The sequence below is a fragment of the Hypanus sabinus genome, chromosome 18, assembly GCF_030144855.1.
Source record: "Hypanus sabinus isolate sHypSab1 chromosome 18, sHypSab1.hap1, whole genome shotgun sequence".
In the NCBI taxonomy this organism is placed as follows: Eukaryota; Metazoa; Chordata; class Chondrichthyes; order Myliobatiformes; family Dasyatidae; genus Hypanus; species Hypanus sabinus.
In genome coordinates this window covers 39752552-39778166 of record NC_082723.1, presented here as the reverse complement: position 1 = coordinate 39778166, position 25615 = coordinate 39752552, and positions in this window count along the sequence as shown.

Here is a 25615-nt window from a genome sequence, read left to right as displayed (position 1 = left end):
GTGAGGGTCAGTGTCTGTGGGAGACCCATTCACAGCGAGGGTCATTGTGTGTGGGACCCGTCCCGCAGTGAGGGTCTGTGTGTGAGGGACCCGTCCCCCAGTGAGGGTCAGTGTGTATGTGGGAATGGTCCCCCAGTGAGGGTCAGTGTGTGTGTGGGACCGGTCCCCCAGTGAGGGTCTGTGTGTGAGGGACCCGTCCCCCAGTGAGGGTCAGTGTGTATGTGGGAATGGTCCCCCAGTGAGGGTCAGTGTGTATGGGGGACCCATTCACAGTGAGGGCCAGTGTGTGGGGGGGATTCGTTCCAACTGAGGGTCAGTGTGTGTGGGGAACCTGTCCCACAGTGAGGGTCAGTGTTCGTTGGACCCATCCCCCAGTGAGGGTCAGTGTGCGTGTGGGACCCATCCCCCAGTGAGGGTCAGTGTGTGTGTGGGACCCATCTCCTAGTGAGGGTCAGTGTGTGTGGGACCCATCCCACAGTGAGGGTCAGTGTGCGTGTGGGACCCATCCCCCAGTGAGGGTCAGTGTGTGTGTGGGACCCATCCCACAGTGAGGGTCAGTGTGCGTGTGGGACCCATCCCCCAGTGAGGGTCAGTGTGTGTGTGGGACCCATCTCCTAGTGAGGGTCAGTGTGTGTGTGGGACCCGTCCTCCAGTGAGGGTCAGTGTGTGTGGGGGACCCGTCCTCCAGTGAGGATCGGTGTGTGTGGGACACATCTCCCAGTGAGGGTCAGTCTGTGAGGGACCCGTCCCCCAGTGATGATCAGTGTGTGTGGGACACGTCCCCCGGTGAGGGTCAGTGTGTGTGAGACACGTCTCCCAGTGAGGATCAGTGTGTGTGTGGGACCCGTCCCCCGGTGAGGGTTAGTGTGTGTGGGACCCGTCTCCCAGTGAGGGTCAGTGTGTGTGGGAACCGTCCCCCAGTGAGGGTCAGTGTGTGTGGGACCCGTCTCCCAGTGAGGGTCAGTGTGTGAGGGACCCAACCCCAGTGAGGGTCAGTGTGTGTGTGGGACCCGTCCCCAGTGAGGGTCAGTGTGTGTGGGACCTGTCCCCCAGTGAGGGTCAGTGTGTGTGGGACACATCCCCCAGTGAGGGTCAGTGTGTGTGTGGGACCCATCCTCCAGTGAGGGTCAGTGTGTGTGTGACCCGTCCCCCAGTGAGGGTCAGTGTGTGTGTGGGACCCATCCTCCAGTGAGTGTCAGTGTGTGAGGGACCCGTCCCCCAGTGATGATCAGTGTGTGTGGGACACGTCCCCCGGTGAGGGTCAGTGTGTGTGAGACACGTCTCCCAGTGAGGGTCAGTGTGTGTGTGGGACCCGTCCCCCGGTGAGGGTTAGTGTGTGTGGGACCCGTCTCCCAGTGAGGGTCAGTGTGTGTGGGACCCATCCACCAGTGAGGGTCAGTGTGTGAGGGACCCAACCCCAGTGAGGGTCAGTGTGTGTGGGACCCATCCACCAGTGAGGGACAGTGTGTGAGGGACCCAACCCCAGTGAGGGTCAGTGTGTGTTTGGGACCCGTCCCCAGTGAGGGTCAGTGTGTGTGGGACCCATCCACCAGTGAGGGTCAGTGTGTGAGGGACCCAACCCCAGTGAGGGTCAGTGTGTGTGTGGGACCCGTCCCCAGTGAGGGTCAGTGTGTGTGGGACCCATCCCTCAGTGAGGGTCAGTGTGTGAGGGACCCAACCCCAGTGAGGGTCAGTGTGTGTGTGGGACCCATCCTCCAGTGAGGGTCAGTGTGTGTGGGACTCGTTCCCCAGTGAGGGTCAGTGTGTGTGGGACCCATCCACCATTGAGGGTCAGTGTGTGTGGGAACCGTCCCCCAGTGAGGGTCAGTGTGTGTGTGGGACTCGTACCCCAGTGAGGGTCAGTTTGTGAGGGACCCATCCCCCAGTGAGGGTCAGTGTGTGTGTGGGACCCGTTCCTCCAGTGAGAGTCAGTGTGTGTGTGGGACCCGTCCCCCAGTGAGGGTCAGTGTGTGTGGGACCCATCCACCAGTGAGGGACAGTGTGTGAGGGACCCAACCCCAGTGAGGGTCAGTGTGTGTGTGGGACCCGTCCCCAGTGAGGGTCAGTGTGTGTGGGACCCGTTCCTCCAGTGAGAGTCAGTGTCTGTGGGACCCGTCCCCCAGTGAGGGTCAGTGTGTGTGGGACTCGTTCCCCAGTGAGGGTCAGTGTGTGTGGGACCCATCCACCATTGAGGGTCAGTGTGTGTGGGAACCGTCCCCCAGTGAGGGTCAGTGTGTGTGTGGGACTCATACCCCAGTGAGGGTCAGTGTCTGTGGGACCCGAACCCAGTGAGGGTCAGTGTGTGAGGGACCCAACCCCAGTGAGGGTCAGTGTGTGTGTGGGACCCGTCCCCAGTGAGGGTCAGTGTGTGTGGGACCCATCCCTCAGTGAGGGTCAGTGTGTGAGGGACCCAACCCCAGTGAGGGTCAGTGTGTGTGTGGGACCCATCCTCCAGTGAGGGTCAGTGTGTGTGGGACTCGTTCCCCAGTGAGGGTCAGTGTGTGTGGGACCCATCCACCATTGAGGGTCAGTGTGTGTGGGAACCGTCCCCCAGTGAGGGTCAGTGTGTGTGTGGGACTCGTACCCCAGTGAGGGTCAGTGTGTGAGGGACCCATCCCCCAGTGAGGGTCAGTGTGTGTGTGGGACCCGTTCCTCCAGTGAGAGTCAGTGTGTGTGTGGGACCCGTCCCCCAGTGAGGGTCAGTGTGTGTGGGACCCATCCACCAGTGAGGGACAGTGTGTGAGGGACCCAACCCCAGTGAGGGTCAGTGTGTGTGTGGGACCCGTCCCCAGTGAGGGTCAGTGTGTGTGGGACCCGTTCCTCCAGTGAGAGTCAGTGTCTGTGGGACCCGTCCCCCAGTGAGGGTCAGTGTGTGTGGGACTGGTTCCCCAGTGAGGGTCAGTGTGTGTGGGACCCATCCACCATTGAGGGTCAGTGTGTGTGGGAACCGTCCCCCAGTGAGGGTCAGTGTGTGTGTGGGACTCGTACCCCAGTGAGGGTCAGTGTCTGTGGGACCCGAACCCAGTGAGGGTCAGTGTGTGGGGGACCCATCCCCCAGTGAGGGTCAGTGTGTGTGGGGGACTCGTTCACAGTGGGGGTCAGTGTGTGGGGGGTATCTGTCCCCATTAAGGGTCAGTGAGTGTGGGGCCCGTGTCCCAGTAAGGGTCAGTGTGTGTGGGATCTACCCCCTGTGAGGGTCAGTGTGTCGGGGACCCATCCACCAGTGAGGGTCAGTCTGTGTGGGGGACTCGTTCACAGTGGGGGCCAGTGTGTGGGGGGTATCTGCCCCCATTAAGGATCACTGAGTGTGGGGCCCGTGTCCCAGTGAGGTTCAGTGTGTGTGGGATCCATCTCCCAGTGAGGGTCAGTGTGTGAGGGACCCGTCCCCTAGTGATGATCAGTGTGTGTGGGACCCGTCCCCCAGTGAGGGTCAGTGTGTAAGGGGGACTCATTCACAGTGAGGGCCAGTGTATGGGGGGGGTTCGTTCACAGTGTGGGCCAGTGTGGGTGGGACCTGACCCCAGTGAGGGTCTGTGTGTGTGCGACCCATCCCCCAGTGAGGGTCAGTGTGTGTGGCAGACCCGTTCCGCAGTGAGGGTCAGTGTGTGTGGGACCGTCCCCCAGTGAGGGTCAGTGTGTGTGTGGGACTCATTCACAGTGAGAGTCAGTGTGTGTGGGACCCGACCCCAGTGAGGGTCAGTCTGTGTGGGGGACTCGTTCACAGTGGGGGTCAGTATGTGTGTGGGACTCGTTCACAGTGGGGGTCAGTGTGTGTGGGGTATCTGCCCCCATTAAGGGTCAGAGTGTGTGGGACCCGTCCCCCAGTGAGGGTAAGTGTGTGTGTGGGACCCGTCCTCCAGTGAGGGTCAGTGTCTGTGTGACCCGTCCCCCAGTGAGGGTCAGTGTGTGTGTGGGACCCGTCCTCCAGTGAGGGTCAGTGTGTGTGGGACCCATCTCCCAGTGAGGGTCGCTGTGTGTGTGAGGGACCCGTCCCCCAGTGAGGGTCAGTGTGTGTGGGGGATTTGTTCCCAGTGAGGGTCAGTGTGTGTGGGAACCGTCCCCCAGTGAGGGTCAGTGTGTGTGTGTCAGACTCGTTTTCAGTGAGGGTCAGTGTGCGTGTGGGACCTGTCCCCCAGTGAGGGTCAGTGTGTGTGGGACCTGTCCCCCAGTGAGGGTCAGTGTGTGTGTGGGACCTGTCCCCCAGTGAGGGTCAGTGTGTGTGGGACCCATCCCCCAGTGAGGGTCAGTGTGTGTGTGGGACCTGTCCCCCAGTGAGGGTCAGTGTGTGTGGGACCTGTCCCCCAGTGAGGGCCAGAGTGTGTGTGGTACCCATCCCCCGGTTAGGGTCGGTGTGTGTGGGGGACTCGTTCACAGTGAGGGTCAGTGTGCGTGTGGGACCTGTCCCCCAGTGAGGGTCAGTGTCTGTGGGACCCGAGCACAGTGAGGGTCAGTGTGTGTGGGGGACCCGTCCACCAGTGAGGGTCAGTCTGTGTGGGGGACTCGTTCACAGTGGGGGTCAGTGTGTGGGGGGTATCTGTCCCCATTAAGGGTCAGTGAGTGTGGGGCCCGTGTCCCAGTGAGGGTCAGTGTGTGTGGGATCTATCCCCCTGTGAGGGTCAGTGTGTCGGGGACCCATCCACCAGTGAGGGTCAGTCTGTGTGGGGGACTCGTTCACAGTGGGGGTCAGTGTGTGTGGGGTATCTGCCCCCATTAAGGGTCAGTGAGTGTGGGGACCAACACCCAGTGAGGGTCAGTGTGTGGGGGGACCCGTCCACCAGTGAGGGTCAGTCTGTGTGGGGGACTTGTTCACAGTGGGGGTCAGTGTGTGGGGGGTATCTGCCCCCATTAAGGGTCAGTGAGTGTGGGGCCCATGTCCCAGTGAGGGTCAGTGTCTGTGGGAGACCCATTCACAGCGAGGGTCATTGTGTGTGGGACCAGTCCCGCAGTAAGGGTCAGTGTGTGTGTGGGACCTGTCCCACAGTGAGGGTCAGTGTTCGTTGGACCCATCCCCCAGTGAGGGTCAGTGTGAGTGGGGGATTCGTTCACAGTGAGGGTCAGTGTGCGTGTGGGACCTGTCCCCCAGTGAGGGTCAGTGTGTGTGTGGGACCAATCTCCTAGTGAGGGTCAGTGTGTGTGTGAGGGACCCATCCCCCAGTGAGGGTCAGTGTGTGTGGGACCCATCCCACAGTGAGGGTCAGTGTGTGTGTGGGACCCATTTCCTAGTGAGGGTCAGTGTGTGTGGGACCCGTCCCCCAGTGAGGGTCAGTGTGTGTGTGGGACCTGTCTCCTAGTGAGGGTCAGTGTGTGTGGGACCCATCCCCCAGTGAGGGTCAGTGTGTGTGGGACCCGTCCTCCAGTGAGGGTCAGTGTGTGTGGGGGACCCGTCCTCCAGTGAGGATCGGTGTGTGTGGGACACATCTCACAGTGAGGGTCAGTCTGTGAGGGACCCGTCCCCCAGTGATGATCAGTGTGTGTGGGACACGTCCCCCGGTGAGGGTCAGTGTGTGTGAGACACGTCTCCCAGTGAGGGTCAGCGTGTGTGTGGGACCCGTCTCCCAGTGAGGGTCAGTGTGTGAGGGACCCAACCCCAGTGAGGGTCAGGGTGTGTGTGGGACCCGTCCCCAGTGAGGGTCAGTGTGTGTGGGACCCATCCCTCAGTGAGGGTCAGTGTGTGAGGGACCCAACCCCAGTGAGGGTCAGTGTGTGTGTGGGACCCATCCTCCAGTGAGGGTCAGTGTGTGTGGGACCTGTCCCCCAGTGAGGGTCGGTGTGTGTGGGGTATCTGTCCCCCCCATTAAGGGTCAGTGAGTGAGGGGCCCATGTCCCAATGAGGGTCAGTGTGAGGGACCCGTCTCCCAGTGAGGGTCATTGTGTGTGGGACCCGTCTCCCAGTGAGGGTCAGTGTGTGTGGGACTCGTTCCCCAGTGAGGGTCAGTATGTGTGGGACCCATCCACCATTGAGGGTCAGTGTGTGTGGGAACCGTCCCCCAGTGAGGGTCAGTGTGTGTGTGGGACTCGTACCCCAGTGAGGGTCAGTGTGTGTGGGATCTGTCCCCCAGTGAGGGTCAGTGTGTGTGGGACACATCCCCCAGTGAGGGTCAGTGTGTGTGTGGGACCCATCCTCCAGTGAGGGTCAGTGTGTGTGTGACCCGTCCCCCAGTGAGGGTCAGTGTGTGGGGGACCCGTCCTCCAGTGAGGATCGGTGTGTGTGGGACACATCTCCCAGTGAGGGTCAGTGTGTGTGGGACACGTCCCCCGGTGAGGGTCAGTGTGTGTGAGACACGTCTCCCAGTGAGGGTCAGTGTGTGTGTGGGACCCGTCCCTCAGTGAGGGTCAGTGTGTGAGGGACCCAACCCCAGTGAGGGTCAGTGTGTGTGTGGGACCCATCCTCCAGTGAGGGTCAGTGTGTGTGGGACTCGTTCCCCAGTGAGGGTCAGTGTGTGTGGGACCCATCCACCATTGAGGGTCAGTGTGTGTGGCAGACCCGTCCCGCAGTGAGGGTCAGTGTGTGTGGGACCGTCCCCCAGTGAGGGTCAGTGTGTGTGTGGGACTCATTCACAGTGAGAGTCAGTGTGTGTGGGACCCGACCCCAGTGAGGGTCAGTCTGTGTGGGGGACTCGTTCACAGTGGGGGTCAGTATGTGTGTGGAACTCGTTCACAGTGGGGGTCAGTGTGTGTGGGGTATCTGCCCCCATTAAGGGTCAGTGTGTGTGGGACCCATCCCCCAGTGAGGGTAAGTGTGTGTGTGGGACCCGTCCTCCAGTGAGGGTCAGTGTCTGTGTGACCCGTCCCCCAGTGAGGGTCAGTGTGTGTGTGGGACCCGTCCCCCAGTGAGGGTCTGTGTGTGAGGGACCCGTCCCCCAGTGAGGGTCAGTGTGTATCTGGGAATGGTCCCCCAGTGAGGGTCAGTGTGTATGGGGGACCCATTCACAGTGAGGGCCAGTGTGTGGGGGGGATTCGTTCCAACTGAGGGTCAGTGTGTGTGGGGGACTCGTTCACAGTGAGGGTCAGTGTGAGTGTGGGACCTGTCCCACAGTGAGGGTCAGTGTTCGTTTGACCCATCCCCCAGTGAGGGTCAGTGTGAGTGGGGGATTCGTTCACAGTGAGGGTCAGTGTTCGTTGGACCCATCCCCCAGTGAGGGTCAGTGTGAGTGTGGGACCTGTCCCACAGTGAGGGTCAGTGTTCATTGGACCCATCCCCCAGTGAGGGTCAGTGTGAGTGGGGGATTCGTTCACAGTGAGGGTCAGTGTGCGTGTGGGACCTGTCCCCCAGTGAGGGTCAGTGTGTGTGGGACCCATCCCACAGTGAGGGTCAGTGTGTGTGTGGGACCCATCTCCTAGTGAGGGTCAGTGTGTGTGGGACCCGTCCCCCAGTGAGGGTCAGTGTGTGTGTGACCCGTCCCCCTGTGAGGGTCAGTGTGCATGGGACCCGTCCCCCAGTGAGGGTCAGTGTGTGTGGGACCTGTCCCCCAGTGAGGGTCAGTGTGTGTGGGACCCATCCCCCAGTGAGGGTCAGTGTGTGTGTGGGACCCATCCTCCAGTGAGGGTCAGTGTGTGTGTGACCCGTCCCCCAGTGAGGGTCAGTGTGTGTGTGGGACCCGTCCTCCAGTGAGGGTCAGTGTGTGTGGGGGACCCGTCCTCCAGTGAGGATCGGTGTGTGTGGGACACATCTCCCAGTGAGGGTCAGTCTGTGAGGGACCCGTCCCCCAGTGATGATCAGTGTGTGTGGGACACGTCCCCCGGTGAGGGTCAGTGTGTGTGAGACACGTCTCCCAGTTAGGGTCAGTGTGTGTGTGGGACCCGTCCCTCGGTGAGGGTCAGTGTGTGTGGGACCCATCCACCAGTGAGGGTCAGTGTGTGAGGGACCCAACCCCAGTGAGGGTCAGTGTGTGTGTGGGACCCATCCTCCAGTGAGGGTCAGTGTGTGTGGGAACCGTCCCCCAGTGAGGGTCAGTGTGTGTGGGACCCATCCCCCAGTGAGGGTCAGTGTGTGTGGGACCCGAACCCAGTGAGGGTCAGTGTGTGTGGGACCCGTCCCCCAGTGAGGGTCAGTGTGTGTGGGAACCGTCCCCCAGTGAGGGTCAGTGTGTGTGTGGGACTCGTACCCCAGTGAGGGTCAGTGTCTGTGGGACCCGAACCCAGTGAGGGTCAGTGTGTGGGGGACCCATCCCCCAGTGAGGGTCAGTCTTTGTGGGGGACGTTCACAGTGGGGGCCAGTGTGTGGGGGGTATCTGCCCCCATTAAGGATCACTGAGTGTGGGGCCCGTGTCCCAGTGAGGGTCAGTGTCTGTGGGATCCATCCCCCTGTGAGGGTCAGTGTGTGGGGGGGACTCATTCACAGCGAGGTTCATTGTGTGCGGGACCCGTCCCCCAGTGAGGGTCAGTGTGTAAGGGGGACTCATTCACAGTGAGGGCCAGTGTATGGGGGGGGTTCGTTCACAGTGTGGGCCAGTGTGGGTGGGACCCGACCCCAGTGAGGGTCTGTGTGTGTGTGGGACTCATTCACAGTGAGAGTCAGTGTGTGTGGGACCCGACCCCAGTGAGGGTCAGTCTGTGTGGGGGACTCGTTCACAGTGGGGGTCAGTATGTGTGTGGGACTCGTTCACAGTGGGGGTCAGTGTGTGTGGGGTATCTGCCCCCATTAAGGGTCAGTGTGTGTGGGACCCGTCCCCCAGTGAGGGTAAGTGTGTGTGTGGGACCCGTCCTCCAGTGAGGGTCAGTGTCTGTGTGACCCGTCCCCCAGTGAGGATCAGTGTGTGTGTGGGACCCATCCTCCAGTGAGGGTCAGTGTGTGTGGGACCTGTCCTCCAGTGAGGGTCGGTGTGTGGGGGGTATCTGTCCCCCCCATTAAGGGTCAGTGAGTGAGGGGCCCGTGTCCCAGTGAGGGTCATTGTGTGTGGGACCCGTCTCCCAGTGATGGTCAGTGTGTGTGTGGGACCCGTCTCCCAGTGAGGGTCAGTGTGTGTGGGGGACCCGTCCTCCAGTGAGGATCAGTGTGTGTGGGACACATCTCCCAGTGAGGGTCAGTGTGTGTGGGACCCGTCCCCCAGTGAGGGTCAGTGTGTGAGGGACCCAACCCCAGTGAGGGTCAGTGTGTGTGGGACCCGTTCCTCCAGTGAGAGTCAGTGTGTGTGTGGGACCCATCCCCCAGTGAGGGTCAGTGTGTGTGGGACCTGTCTCCCAGTGAGGGTCATTGTGTGTGGGACCCGTCTCCCAGTGAGGGTCAGTGTGTGTGGGACTCGTTCCCCAGTGAGGGTCAGTGTGTGTGGGACCCGTTCCACCATTGAAGGTCAGTGTGTGTGGGAACCGTCCCCCAGTGAGGGTCAGTGTGTGTGTGGGACTCGTACCCCAGTGAGGGTCAGTGTCTGTGGGACCCGAACCCAGTGAGGGTCAGTGTGTGGGGGACCCATCCCCCAGTGAGGGTCAGTCTGTGTGGGGGACTTGTTCACAGTGGGGGCCAGTGTGTGTAGGGTATCTGCCCCCATTAAGGATCACTGAGTGTGGGGCCCGTGTCCCAGTGAGGGTCAGTGTGTGTGGGATCCATCCCCCTGTGAGGGTCAGTGTGTGGGGGGGACTCATTCACAGCGAGGTTCATTGTGTGCGGGACCCGTCCCCAGTGAGGGTCAGTGTGTAAGGGGGACTCATTCACAGTGAGGGCCAGTGTGTGGGGGGGATTCGTTCACAGTGTGGGCCAGTGTGTGTGGGACCCGACCCCAGTGAGGGTCTGTGTGTGTGCGACCCATCCCCCAGTGATGGTCAGTGTGTGTGGCAGACCCGTCCCCCAGTGAGGGTCAGTGTGTGTGGGACCGTCTCCCAGTGAGGGTCAGTGTGTGTGGCAGACCCGTCCCGCAGTGAGGGTCAGTGTGTGTGTGGGACTCATTCACAGTGAGAGTCAGTGTGTGTGGGACCCGACCCCAGTGAGGGTCAGTCTGTGTGGGGGACTCGTTCACAGTGGGGGTCAGTATGTGTGTGGGACTCGTTCACAGTGGGGGTCAGTGTGTGTGGTGTATCTGTCCCCATTAAGGGTCAGTGTGTGTGGGACCCGTCCCCCAGTGAGGGTCAGTGTGTGTGTGGGACCCGTCCTCCAGTGAGGGTCAGTGTCTGTGTGACCCGTCCCCCAGTGAGGGTCAGTGTGTGTGTGGGACCCGTCCTCCAGTGAGGGTCAGTGTGTGTGGGATCCATCCCCAGTGAGGGTCAGTGTGTGTGGGACACGTCTCCCGGTGAGGGTCAGTGTGTGTGGGACCCATCCACCAGTGAGGGTCAGTGTGTGAGGGACCCAAACCCAGTGAGGGTCAGTGTGTGTGGGACTCGTACCCCAGTGAGGGTCAGTCTGTGTGGGGGAACTCGTTCACAGTGGGGGTCAGTGTGTGTGGGGTATCTGCCCCCATTAAGGGTCAGTGAGTGTGGGGCCTGTGTCCCAGTGAGGGTCAGTGTGTGTGGGATCCATCCCCAGTGAGGGTCAGTGTGTGTGGGACCCGTCCCCCAGTGAGGGTCAGTGTGTGTGTGGAAATGGTCCCCCAGTGAGGGTCAGTGTGTGTGGGACCCGTCCCCCGGTGAGGGTCAGTGTGTGTGTGGGAATGGTCCCCCAGTGAGGTTCTGTGTGTGAGGGACCCGTCCCCCAGTGAGGGTCAGTGTGTGTGTGGGAATGGTCCCCCAGTGAGGGTCAGTGTGTATGGGGGACCCATTCACAGTGAGGGCCAGTGTGTGGGGGGGATTCGTTCCAACTAAGGGTCAGTGTGTGTGGGTTACTCGTTCACAGTGAGGGTCAGTGTGTGTGTGGGACCTGTCCCACAGTGAGGGTCAGTGTTCGTTGGAGCCATCCCCCAGTGAGGGTCATTGTGAGTGGGGGATTTGTTCACAGTGAGGGTCGGTGTGTGTGGGACCCATCCCCCAGTGAGGGTCAGTGTGTGTGTGGGACCCATCTCCTAGTGAGGGTCAGTGTGTGGGGGACCCATCCCCCGGTGAGGGTCAGTGTGTGTGGGGCCCATCCCTCAGTGAGGGTCAGTGTGTGAGGGACCCAACCCCAGTGAGGGTCAGTGTGTGTGTGGGACCCATCCTCCAGTGAGGGTCAGTGTGTGTGGGACCTGTCACCCAGTGAGCGTCGGTGTGTGGGGGTTATCTGTCCCCCCCATTAAGGGTCAGTGAGTGAGGGGCCCGTGTCCCAGTGAGGGTCATTGTGTGTGGGACCCGTCTCCCAGTGAGGGTCAGTGTGTGTGTGGGACCCGTCTCCCAGTGAGGGTCAGTGTGTGTGGGGGACCCGTCCTCCAGTGAGGATCAGTGTGTGTGGGACACATCTCCCAGTGAGGGTCAGTGTGTGTGGGACCCGTCCCCCCGTGAGGGTCAGTGTGTGAGGGACCCAACCCCAGTGAGGGTCAGTGTGTGTGGGACCCGTTCCTCCAGTGAGAGTCAGTGTGTGTGTGGGACCCATCCCCCGGTGAGGGTCAGTGTGTGTGGGACCCATCTCCCAGTGAGGGTCAGTGTGTGTGGGACCCATCCACCAGTGAGGGTCAGTGTGTGAGTGACCCAACCCCAGTGAGGGTCAGTGTGTGTGGGACCCGTTCCTCCAGTGAGAGTCAGTGTGTGTGTGGGACCCGTCCCCCGGTGAGGGTCAGTGTGTGTGGGACCCATCTCCCAGTGAGGGTCAGTGTGTGTGGGACCCGTTCCTCCAGTGAGAGTCAGTGTGTGTGTGAGACCCGTCCCCCGGTGAGGGTCAGTGTGTGTGGGGCCCATCCCTCAGTGAGGGTCAGTGTGTGAGGGACCCAACCCCAGTGAGGGTCAGTGTGTGTGTGGGACCCATCCTCCAGTGAGGGTCAGTGTGTGTGGGACCTGTCCCCCAGTGAGGGTCGGTGTGTGGGGGGTATCTATCCCCCCCATTAAGGGTCAGTGAGTGAGGGGCCCGTGTCCCAGTGAGGGTCATTGTGTGTGGGGCCCGTCCCCCAGTGAGGGTCAGTGTGTGTGGGACCCATCCCCAAGTGAGGGTCAGTGTGTGTGGCAGACCCGCCCCCCACTGAGGGTCACTGTGTGTGGGACCCGTCCCCCAGTGTGGGTCAGTGTGTGTGGGACCCATCCCCAAGTGAGGGTCAGTGTGTGTGGCAGACCCGTCCCCCACTGAGGGGCACTGTGTGTGGGAATCGTCCCCCAGTGAGGATCAGTGAGTGGTGGACCCATCCCCCAGTGAGGGTCAGTGTGTGTGGGAACCGTCCCCCAGTGAGGGTCAGTGTGTGTGGGAACCGTCCCCCAGTGAGGGTCAGTGTGTGGTGGACCCATCCCCCAGTGAGGTTCTGTGTGTGTGGGACCCATCTCCCAGTGAGGGTCAGTGTGTGTGGGAACCATCCCCCAGTGAGGGTCAGTGTATGTGGGACCCGACCACATTGAGGGTCAGTGTGTGTGGGAACCGTCCCCCAGTGCGGGTCAGTGTGTGTGTGGGACCCATCCACCAGTGAGGGTCAGTCTGTGTGGGGGACTCATTCACAGTGAGGGTCTGTTTGTGTGTGGGACTCTTTCACAGTGAGGGTCAGTGTGTGTGGGGTATCTGTCCCCCAGTAAGGGCAGTGAGTGTGGGGCCCTTGTCCCAGTGAGGGTCAGTGTGTGTGGGACCCGTTCCCAGTGAGGGTCAGTGTGTGTGGGGAACTCGTTCACAGTGAGTGTCAGTGTGTTTGGGACCTGTCTCCAGTGAGGGTCAGTGTGTGTGTGGGACTCATTCACAGTGAGAGTCAGTGTCTGTGGGACTCGTACCCCAGTGAGGGTCAGTGTCTGTGGGACCCGACCCCAGTGAGGGTCAGTCTGTATGGGGGACTCGTTCACAGTGGGGGTCAGTATGTGTGTGGGACTCTTTCACAGTGAGGGTCAGTGTGTGGGGTATCTGTCCCCATTAAGGGTCAGTGAGTGTGGGACCCATCCCCCAGTGAGGGTCAGAGTCTGTGGGACCCGACCCCAGTGAGGGTCAGTCTGTATGGGGGACTCGTTCACAGTGGGGGTCAGTATGTGTGTGGGACTCGTTCACAGTGGGGGTCAGTGTGTGTGGGGTATCTGCCCCCAGTGAGGGTCAGTGTGTGAGGGACCCGTCCCCCAGTGAGGGTCAGTGTGTATGTGGGACCGGTCCCCCAGTGAGGGTCAGTGTGTGTGTGGGACCCGTCCCCAGTGAGCCCAGTGAGGGTCAGTGTGTGTGGGACCCATCCCCCAGTGAGGGTCAGTGTGTGTGTTTGTGGGACCCATCCACCAGTGATGGTCAGTGTGTGTGGGACCCGTCCCCCAGTGAGGGTCAGTGTGTGTGGGACCCATCCACCAGTGAGGGTCAGTGTGTGTGGGACCCGTCCCCCAGTGAGGGTCAGTGTGTGTGGGACCCATCCACCAGTGAGGGTCAGTGTGTGTGGGACCCGTCCCCCAGTGAGGGTCAGTGTGTGGGGGACCCATCCACCAGTGAGGGTTAGTGTGTGTGGGGGACTCATTCACAGTGAGGGTCAGTGTGTATGGGACCCGTCCCCCACTGAGGGTCAGTGTGTGTGGGAAACATCCCCCAGTGAGGGTCAGTGTGTGTGGGACCTGTCCCCCAGTGAGGGTCAGTGTGTGTGGGAACTGTCCCCCAGTGATGGTCAGTCTGTGTGTGGGACCTGTCCCCAGTGAGGGTCAGTGTGTGTGGGACCCATCCACCAGTGAGGGTCAGTGTGTGTGGGACCCGTCCCCCAGTGAGGGTCAGTGTGTGGGGGACCCATCCACCAGTGAGGGTTAGTGTGTGTGGGGGACTCATTCACAGTGAGGGTCAGTGTGTATGGGACCCGTCCCCCACTGAGGGTCAGTGTGTGTGGGAAACATCCCCCAGTGAGGGTCAGTGTGTGTGGGACCTGTCCCCCAGTGAGGGTCTGTGTGTGTGGGAACTGTCCCCCAGTGATGGTCAGTCTGTGTGTGGGACCTGTCCCCAGTGAGGGTCAGTGTGTGTGTGGGACCCATCCCACAGGGAGGGTCAGTGTGTGTGGGACCTGTCCCCAGTGAGGGTCGGTGTGTGTGGGGCCCATCCCCCAGTGAGGGTCAGTGTGTGTGTGGGACTCGTTCACAGTGAGGATCAACATCTTCAACAACTGAGGTGAACTGTTGTACAAGGACGGATCTTTAAAGCAACTCTCCGCTGCCACCTTGTGTTTAGAAGGAAAATCTTCTCTCTGGAACTGGAAGTCTGGAAAGTTTTAATGATTTAAATTGCTTTGTTCGATTAGGTCGTTGGACAGATGTTCTGACTTTAGTAACAGTAGTTCAGAATTATAAGGAGACCCATTAAAGTACGTAACTCAGAAAGATTTTCAGCAGTTCACGCCTGGTTAATGACACTGTCCTGATCATTCCTTAATGCCCTGCCATTTCTCCCCATCTAATTGCTTCACTGATTTCCTTTGTAAAGTGACCTGTCAATCTGCTTTCTGCACTCCGTAAGGCACCATATTCCTGATCAGAATAGTACATTCGGCTCTATAACTTTACTCACAATTACCTTAAATTTGCACCTCTTGTTGAACCCCTCCAGACTTTCTCTTTAATACCGTTAACTGCCTCAGATGTGTTGGTCCTGCAACTTCCTGGAGGGAGGCACGGGAGAAGGCCATGGCCCAACACGTATGTGCTCATCCTCGACCCGAAATTCAACAATACATCTCAAACCTTAGAGGACATTGTACTCGATGGATATACCCGGAGGGAAATCTGTTCTCGCGAGCCACAGAGAACAGGTGGCAGCTGTGAAAGGAAAGACTGAACAACTAAAAGTCTCAAACACTAACCACAGCCACCTCTTACCCTTGCCCTCACTGCTCTGGGATATGGGGGTGCAGATCAGCCTCCGGAAGACCCAGCAATAGGTTAACCCTTTAGGTGTACGTCGTTACCACTACTGCCCAGAGCAACCCACCACCTCCATCAACTGGCCCTGTCAACTTCCCCCCACCACATGGTTATTTGGTCCCCTTCTGAAGAGCACAGAGGGGCCTGCCTTCACCTTTCACTCAGGATGGATGTCAGTGACGAGGAAGCTGAGTTCCTGACCTAAGAAAGCAGAGGAACAGTCAGGGGTATCACTGCTGGGACTTGACCGTTCAGATCCCAGACTGAAATCCGAGGAGTGGAGGCTTCAAATCAGCTGCTACTTGCACTGATGGAGCACAAAGGCTTTACTGTACAAAGGATACCCTCTGTGTAAAAAACTTACCCCTGATGTCTCCCCTAAACTTCCTTCCCTTAATTTTCTACATAGGCTTTCTGGTGTTGGCTATTCATGCCCTGGGAAACAGGTACTGACTATCCACCCTATCTATGCCTCTCATAATCTTGTAGACCTCTATCAAGTCCCCTCTCATCCTTCTACACTCCAAAGAGAAAAGTCCCAGCTCTGCTAACCTTGCCTCATAAGATTTGTTTTCCAATCCAGGCAACATCCTGGTAAATCTCCTCTGCACCCTCTCCATAGCTTCCACATCCTTCCTATAATGAGGTGACCAGAATTGAACACAATACTCTAAGTGAGGTCTCACCAGAGATTTGTAGAGTTGCAACATGACCTCTCTACTCTTGAACTCAATCCCCCTGTTAATGAAGCCTAGCATCCCATAGGCCTTCTTAACTATCCTATCCACCTGTGCAGCGACCTTGAGGGATGTATGGACTTGAACCCCAAGGTCCCTTTGTTCATCCACACTCTTGTAACAGACCATTAATCCTGTACTCAGTCTTCTGGTTTGTCCTTCCAAAATGCATCACCTCACACTTGTCCGGATTGAACTCCATCTGCCATTTTTCTGCCCAACTCTGCAGCCTGTCTATAATCCTCTTGTAACCTTTGACAACCTACAGCTCCATTCACAACTTCTCCAATCTTCATGTCATCCGCAAACTTACTCACCCATCCTTCTGCCTCTTCATCCAGGTCATTTATAAAAATCACAATGAGCAGGAGTCCCAGGACAGATCCCTGCTGCACTCCACTAGTCACCAACCTCCAGGCAGAATACTTTCCTTCCACTACTACCCCCTGCTTTCTTCCTGCAAGCCAATTTTTTATCCAAACAGCCAAGGTTCCACTGATCCCATGCTTCATGACTTTCTTAATGATTCTCTTGTGGGGGATCTTGTCAAATGCTTTGCTGAAATCCATGTAGACCACATCTACCACCCTACCCTCATCAATTTCTTTTGTTACCTCTTCAAAAAGCTCACTTGGGCTTGTGAGGCACGACCTTCCCTTCACAAAGCCATGCTGTCTATCCTTGAGTAGACTGTACTTCTCCAAATGATCGTAGATCCTATTCTTAAGAATCCTTTCCAAGAGTTTGCAGACCACCGACATAAGACTCACCGGTTTATAGTTCCCAGGATTCTCCCTATTACCTTTTTTAAACAAGGAAACTACATTTGCCATTCTCCAATCCTCCGGCACTTCCCCTGCAGCCAAAGGGGATTCAAAGATCATAGGTACTGCTCCAGCGATCTCTTCTCTCACTTCCCACGGCAACCTGGGGTATATCATGTCCAGCCCTGGGGACTTAATCAATCTTGATGTTTTAAGAAGATCCTTTTAAGAAGATCCAACACTTCTTCCTTAATCTCCACATTGTTCAGCACACAGGCCTGTCCTATTTCAACCTCACCCTGATCACCCTGATTCACTTGTAAATACTGAAGCAAAGTATTCACTTAGGACAGAGGTCGGCAACCTGCGGCTCCGGAGCCACATGCGGCTCTTTGATCTCTGTGATGCGGCTCCCCGTGGTTTGTTAGCTTTTGAAATGTAATTCGAAATTTGAAGATTATGGTGATCTTGTACAATCTGAAAACTTTGCGGAGACACCGTTTCCTGGCACATCCGAACCGGCTCACAATTAGCTACCGTTCCGGCTAAGGGAGATAGCCTACGGGGGTTTGTGAGTACGTGTCTTTTGGAGCATCCGCGCCCACGGGGACGGGTTGAGGGAGGCTTTAAAGCAAGGCTGTTTAGTTCGAATAAAGTTACCTTTGACTGCAGTCTTTATTTTAGCGCTGCGTGTAGCACACCGCTACAACGTGTTTTTTATCGCTATTAATATACATCACAACTGCCAATGCCTGACACCCGCCAGTGCGTGCATTCTTTTAATTCTTCGATCCAAGGTAGGCTACCTACGGAGTAACCTTCAACCCAACGTCTTTTTTTCGGAGTTCAAAATGTTTTTGTTGCATGCAGAAATGTAATTTCGTTTTCTCTGCAGGAGTTCATCAATTTCATAAATGCAACACATTATAGTTTGTTTATACATAGCATAAAGGCAAAAAAAACCCGTTGTATGCAGTGTTATTTCATTTTGTGGCTCCCAGTGTTTTCTTTTCTGTGGGAAATGGGTCCATATTGGCTCTTTCAGTGGTAAACGTTGCCGACCCCTGACTTAGGACCTTCACTAGCGTGGATAGAAAGTTGGCTGACTGGCAGGAGGCAAAGAGTGGGAATAAAAGGGGCCTGTTTTGGGGTCGACTGCTGGTGATCTGTGGTGTGCCACAGAGGGTGGTGTTGGGTCGGCTTGTTTTCACGTAATATGTCGATTATTCGGATGATGGAATAGATAGCTTTGTAGCCACGTTTGTGGACAATATGAAGACAGGTGGAGGGGCAGGTAGTGTGAGGAAGCAGGGAGCCTGCAGAAGGACTGAGACAGATTTGGAGAATGGGCAAGGAAGTGGCAGACGGAATACAGTGTAAGGAAGTGTAATACATTACGGGGACCATTTTTGAGTTATTTTCAAAACCTTAGATTTGTTGTAAAAAGTACAGATGGTGGCTAATAATATATTTTATTATATGATAAGGGTTTTTTCCCTTTTTTTCTTGCTTTTCTTAACAATTCAGACTTTGGTAGTGGCTTTAGATTTTTTTTCTGTATAACAAAATTTCAATATCTGTATAACAAATAATTCAATATTGTAGCGGTATGCTACACGCAGTGCTAAAATAATGACACGGAGTCGGTAAACTGCAGTTAAAGAAAGATTTTATTCAAACTTCACAGCCTTGCTTTAAAGACTCCGTGATCCCGCGAGCTTTTCCCTTGGTTGGTGAAGCAGACCTGGCGCCCTTTTGGACCTGGCCTTTGTGCCGGTGCACTGGCCATTTGTGAGCCGGTTCTAGTGCGCTAGGAAGCGGGTCGCCACAATATTATGATTTAATTCAGTTTTTATGATTACAGGATTTTGTGATTGTAACTGTATTTTTAATACAATCTATTTGGTAGTATTTTAATTTTTTCTTTTGACTTATAATATATATCTTCTTGCACTCTGTATTCCTTTATGCAGAAGCTAATAAAAATATTGAAAGAGGAAGTGTACGGTCAAGCACTTTGGCGGAAGGAATAAAGGCATAGACTGTTTTCTAAACAGGGAGCAAATTCAGAAATCAGAGGTGCCAGCAGTCCTTGTGTAGGACTCTCTGAAGGTTCACTTGCAGGGTGAGTCAGTAGTAAAGAAGGCAAATGCAATGTTAGCATTCATTTCAAGAAGAATGGAATAGAAGAGCAAGGATGTACGCTGAGGGTTCATAAAGGCATCGGTTAGTCCACATGGCCCCTTATCTAAGAGAGGATGTACTGACATTGGAGAGAGTCCAGAGGAGGTTCACGAGAATGATCCCCGGGAATGAAAGGGTTAATATACGAGGAGCGTTCGATGATTCTGGGGTGGACCGGCTGGAGGCTAGAAGAATAGTGAGAGTGAGGGGGGGGTGGATTCTCATTGAAACTATCAAATATTGAAAAGCCTAGGTTGAGTGTATGTGGGGTAGATACTTCCTACAGTGGGCAAGCCCGGGGCAAGAGGACACGGCCTCAGAACAGAGAAACGCCCCTTTACAACAGAGATAAGAAGTAATTTCTTCAGCCAGATGGTGGTCGATCTGTGAAATTCATTGATACAGATGACTGAGCAGACCATGTCATTGAGTATATTTAAAGCAGAAGTTGACAGGTTCTTGATAAGTCAGGATGTCAAAGGTTATGGGAAGAAGGCAGGAGATGGGGTTGAGAGGGAAAATAAATCAGCCATGATGGAATGGCGGAGCAGACTTGAAGGGCCAAATGGCCTAATTCTGCTCCTATGTCATGTGGTCTTAAGGTACTTTTACCCCTCCTCCCCTCACCCAGATACCCATTTACTCCGCCTCCCCTCCCCTCATCCAGATGCACATTTACTCTGCCTCCCCCTCCCCTCATCCAGATGCCCATGTACTCCACCTCCGCTCACCCAGATACCCATGTACTCCCCTCCCCTCACCCAGATACCCATGTACTCCCCCTCCCCCTCCCAGTGGCTCTGCTGCCCAGGCTGTGTGTCTCAGCTCTGAGATGGGATGCAAACGCATAACCTCCCAAAGCTTCTTCCACAGTCACTGGGACAGAATGACTTATGACCTCCACGTTGTAAACAACCACTCCACTCTAACGCACTTGAGCAGTCTTAAACCTCTTCAATTTCACCATGTTTATTAAACTGACTACACTGAGGATTTCTTCAAACAGCAGTGCCTCAAGCCCATCACTGAGGACCCTCACCATCCAATACACGCCCTCCTCTCATTACTACCATCAGGGAGGAGACACAGGAGCCTGAAAACACACACTCAATGTTTTAAAAACAACTCCTTCCCCTCAGCCATCAGATTTCTGAATGGTCCATGAACCCATCACAGTACCTCACTATTTTGCTCTCTGTTTACACTATTTATTTATTAATCTATTTATCAATTTATTTATATTTCTTTTTGTAACCTATAGTAGTTTTTATGTATTGCTTTGTACTGCTGCCACAAAACAACACATTTCATGAGGTATCATTGATGATAAACCTGATTCTGATTCTGTTCCAGCCACCGTGCTGAAACGGTTTTATTGGAGTCCTCGAGTACCTCCACACGGTTATGACAACAGCCTCCTGGAGACACAAGAGGCTGTCGGCGCAGGAATCTGGAGCAACAATTAAGATTCCAGGGGCCCTCGGAAGGCCAGCCAGCATCTAAGGACGGAAGTGTACAGTTGACATTGCAGTTTGAGATCTGGATGAATGCTCTTGACTTGAAACTTTGACAGATGCTCCACAGATGCTGCATGGTGCATGGGATGCTGTCCTGGAGCCATGTTTCTGTGAGAATAAGCACACCGCAGTTCCTTATCTCGTACTGGGTCAGCAGCAGACAAAGGCAAGTCAGTTTGTTTTCCAGAGATGGGAGAGCTGGTCTGCTGGGGTTAGCCTTTTAACCGAGCATGGGTTCCAGCACACTTACTCACACTGCTTCCAGCATCTCCTGCCCTGGGTGGTGTAACAGGTGAGACATATAAATGGCCTCCATCCACCTGCCCAGTTGAAACTGGAAGTGTTGGAAACCCCCAGCTTACTAGCAGCAGCAAAGGAGAGATGCAGAGGGCCATGATCTTCCAGCTGCTGATATTTGGTTTTTCAATCACCTTCGAAGGTTCCTCTTCCCACTCTCTCACAGATGCTTCTGGAATCCCTCGGATTTTCCCACTGGTCCATTCCTCTCTTGATTATACCCTGCCATTTGGTGACCACCACAAGAGACGAGAGATTCTATGGGCACCCTGTCTCAGCCAATATCTCTTTAGACTCAGCACTACCTTTGCATTGTATTACTAAACTTGCTGAGCCGAAGGGAAATTTCTTCTGAATAAATTTTGAGAAGGCAGAAGCCAATGATTTCAGGTCCTGTTCCAAACTACAGACATTAACCATCAACTCCAACCTTCGAATTGAATTGAATTGACTTTATTACTGAAATCCTTCATTTACATAAGGAGTAAAAATCTTTATGTTACTTCTCTGTCTAAATGTGCAATTTATAGTGATTTATAATAGATATAACATAGAAATACAATTGTATCAGCATGAATTAATCAGTCTGATTGCCTGGTGGAAGAAGCTGTCCTGGAGCCTGTTGGTCCTGGCTTTTATGCTCCGGTACTGTTTCCCAGAGGGTAGCAGCTGGAACAGATTGTGGTTGGGGACACTCAGGTCCCCAATGATCATTCAGGCCATTTTTACACACCTGTCTTTGTAAATGTCCTGAATAGTGGGAAGTTCACATCTACAGATGTGCTGGGCTGTCTGCACCACTCTCTGCAGAATCCTGCGATTGAGGGAAGTACAGTTCCCATACCAGGCAGTGATGCAGCCAGTCAGGATGCTCTCAATTGTGCCCCTCTAGAAAGTTCTTAGGATTTGGAGGCCCGTACCAAACTTCTTCAACTGTCTGAGGTGAAAGAGGCACTGTTGTGCCTTTTTCACCACACAGCTGGTGTGTACAGACCACGTGAGATCCTCAGTGATGTGGAAGCCAAGGAACTTGAAGCTGTTCACCCTCCCAAACCCAGATCCATTGACTGTCTCCATTCCTCCTGTAATCCACAACCAGCTCCTTTGTTTTTGTGACGTTGAGGGAGAGGTTGTTTTCTTGACACCACTGTGTCAGAGTGATGACTTTTTGTGGGCTGCCTCATTATTATTCGAGATTAGGCCAATCAATGTAGTGTTGTCAGCAGATTTAACTAGCAGATTGGAGCTGTGGGTGCCTTGACCATTGTCTGAGGCTGAGCCTATTTCCACACTCCCTGCCCTGCCATGGTTACTTACAGAGGAAACTTTCCTACACTCCCTTGTTCCCTCCACATTCAACATCTCACCACTGCTCTAGTCAGTCTGTCCCTCCACACCACAGCTCACTCAATTCCCACTGCCCATGTCCTAGCTCACGAGTCTCTCCTTTGCTCACAAACCCAAATTAGTCTCGGAATCTTAATGCTCAGCTTTAAACTGTGGGGCCCATCTGCCTCGGAACATAACAGTACAGCACAGGAAGAGCCTCTTTGGACCATGATGTCTGTGTCAACCAGGATGCCAAATTAAACTTAACCCACTTGCCTGCACACAATCCATATCCTTCCTTTCCCCTGATAGTCATACGTCTCGTAAAGGTTTTATTGAGTCTGCCTCCACCACCACCTCTGACAGGACATTCCAGGCACCTAACACCCTCCATCTAAAATTCTTGTCCCACACATCACCTTTCAATATTCCTCCTCTCATTTTAAAGTTATGCCCCTAGAATTTGACATTTCTAACTTGGGATAAAGATTCTGACTCTCTATCCTATCCTATCTATGCATCTAATAATTTTATGTATTTATCTTAAGTTCAAAGTAAATTTATTATCAGAGTTCGTATATGTTACCATATACTTCACTGAGAGTTTTTTCATGCAAGGATTTATAGGATAAAAACAACAAATTTTACAAAAAAACTGTACATAAACAAAGACTGACGAACGACCAATGTGCAAAAGAAAAGAAATTGCAAATAAAAAACAATACTGAGAACACGAGTGTTAAAGAGCCTGCGGGTCATAGAACCAGTTCAGAGCAGTGGTGATCGAAGCTGGTTCGGGAGTCTGATGGTTGAAGGGTAGTAATTGTTCCTGAACCTGGAGTTGAGGGACCTGAGGCTCCTGCCCGATGGCGTGAGTGAGAAGAGAGCGTGGTCTGGGTGGTGGGGATGTTTGATGATGGATGCTGCTTTCTTGTGGCAGCGCTCCCTGTAGACGCATTCGGTGATGGGGAGGGATTTGCCTGTGACAGACTGGGCTGTGTCCACCACTTCAGCTGCTGATGCGGCAGAGCAAACAATCCACATCTGTCCATCCTCTCCTTATAGCCAACACTCTGTAATCCAGGCAGCAACCCAGTTAGTACATTCTGCACCCTCTCCAAAACCTGCACACCCTTCCTGACCAAAACTGAACACAATACTCCAAACGCAGCCTAACCGAAGTTTTATACAACTGCAGCAAGACTTCCTGTATCATATAATGCCCTGACCAATGAAGGTCACCTTTTTTTTTACCACCCTCTTTACTTTTTACCACTTTCAGACAGCTATGGACCTGGACACCAAGATTGCTCTGTGTATCAGTTCTCCTACAGATCCTACCAGCTCCTCCCTGCATCTGGTCTGACAAAGTGTAGCACCTCATTCTTGTGTGAATTAAGTTCCAGCTGACAATCTCTGTGCCCGTATCAGCTCCCGGATTCTTTGATGGCCATTTTCTCTATCCAAAACTCCACCAATTTTTGTGGTGTCTGTAAACAGCCCATCTACATTTTTGTCCAAGTTATTCACATACATCATAAACAACAGAGGTCCCAGCACAGATCACTGCAGAACACCACTGGCCTCGGACCTCTAGTCAGAATAACACTTCCAGCCTCCTTCTTCTATGGCCAAGCCAAATTTGAATTCACTGTACCAAGTAATCATGCACCTTCTGGATCAGCCTACCCTGGGCTTCCTTGTTGAATGCCTGAATAAAAATCCATGTAGACAACATCCAGTGCCCTAACAGATAACACTAATGAAACATGTCTATACTGGATGCCATCTCCCTGGCCCTAGACTCATCTCTGGAGCATCTGGATAAATATACCTATGTCAAACTGTTGTTTATTGACCACAGTTCCATCTTCAATACTATAATTCCATGCAAACTTATCATCGAACTCCAAGACCTGGGAGTCAACTGGATCTTCAACTTCCTGTCCAACAGACAACAATCAGTAAGAATAAGAAGCTATATCTTTGCCATGGTTACTCTCAACACTGGTGCTCCACAAGATTGCATCCTCGACCTCCTGCTCTGCTCCCTGAACACTCATGAATGTGTGACTAGGATCTGTTCTAACCCGTACCCTGACTGGTTACATCGCAGCTTGGCATGGAAACACCAATGCCCATGGACAGGAAAGCCTGCACAAAGTGGCGGTACAGCCCAGTCCATCACAGGCAAAGTCCTCCCCACCACTGAGCACGTCTACAAGGAGCACTGTCACAAGAAAGTAACATCCGTCTTCAATGACCCTCACCATCCAGGACAAGCTCTCTTCTCACTGCTCCATCAGGAAGGAGGTACAGGAGCTTTAGGTCCCATGCCACCCGGTTCAGGAACAGTTATTACCCTTCAACCATCAGGCTCCTGAACCAGTGTAGATAACTCACCTCAACACTGAACTGTTCCACACTTATGGACTCTTTCAAAGACTCTACAACTCATATTTTTGATATTATTCATTTTTATTTATTATTATTATTGTTGTAATTGCACAATTTGTCTTGCTATGCACATTGATTGTGCATCTTTGTGTACAGTTTCCATTCTTTCTGTTATGTATTTTGTATCTACTGTGAATGCCTGCAAGTAAGTGAATCTCTGGGTCTTGTATAGTAACATGCATGTATTAATTTACTTTTGAACTTTTTCAACTTTTTTGAACTTCATCTACAAGTTTGCAGAATATACCATTGTAGTTGGCTTAGTAACAGGGTGTCATGAAACAACGTTCACTTCATTGTTAGCAAAAGAAAAGAGCTGATTGTTAACTTCTGGAGCTGGAATGGCCCACATGCTCATACTTTCATCAATGGTGCTGGGAATGAGAGAGTTGAGAGAAGTGAACATCACCAACAGCCTGTCTTGCTCCAAACATGTAGATGCCACAGCCACTACTTCCTCAAGAGGCTAAAGAAATTTGGCACGTTCCCATCAATCCTTAGCAATGTTTATTGATGGACCATAGAAAGAGCATCCCATCCAGTGCTCTGCCCATGATCATGATAAACTGCAGAGAGTTGTGGATCCAGCTCAGCACATCACCTAAGAAAGCCTCCCTCCCACGGACTCAGTCTGTATTTCTCGCTATCTTGGTAAAGCAGCCAGCATTATCAAAAACCCCACCCGTCCCAGACATTCTCTCTTCTCCCCACTCCCATTAGGCAAAAGATGAAAAGGGCTGAAAGCATGTTCCACCAGGCTCAAGGACAACATCTATTGAACAGTTCCCCAGTATGATAATAGACTCTTGATCTCACATTCCAACTTGTTCTGCTCTTGCACCTTATTGTCTACCTGCACTGCTCTTTCTCCATGGCTGCTGCAATTTATTCTGCATTCCATTATTGTTTCACGTTGTACTACCTGAGTGCACTGTGCAATGCCACAGTATACAAGACAAGCTCTTCACTCTACCTCGATATGTGTAAAAATAATAAACGAACTCCAGGTCAAATTCCTATCCTCATCCATCATCTTCATTTCTTCCTCAAATAACTCAATCGTGGAACATAGACTCACACAGAACCAGACTCACAATTTTGTGCCAAACTAATTAAGTTCCTAATCAATTGCCTAACTACACTAATTTCTTCTGCCTACACCATGTCCATATCACTCCATTTTGCTGCCCATTCATATGCCTAGCCCAGAGCCTCTTGAATGTTTTTGTCACATTTGCCTCCACCATCACCCCAGGTGCTCTGTGTAAAGAATTTCCCTTGCACATCTCCTTTCACTTTTATCCCCTCTCACCTTTGTGACCATATTCACTCCTGGCCAGTAGGCTTCTTGGTTTTTTTTTGCTAATCCTGCTTTCTAAACATGGCAGCTGCCACTTGTAAGATCACAAACAATTGTCAGTAAAGTTCCAACTAACAGCTGTTTGACTTCTGGTCCTAAATGGAAGTCAGTGTCTTCAGTTCTTAAAGTGTAAATGGCAAA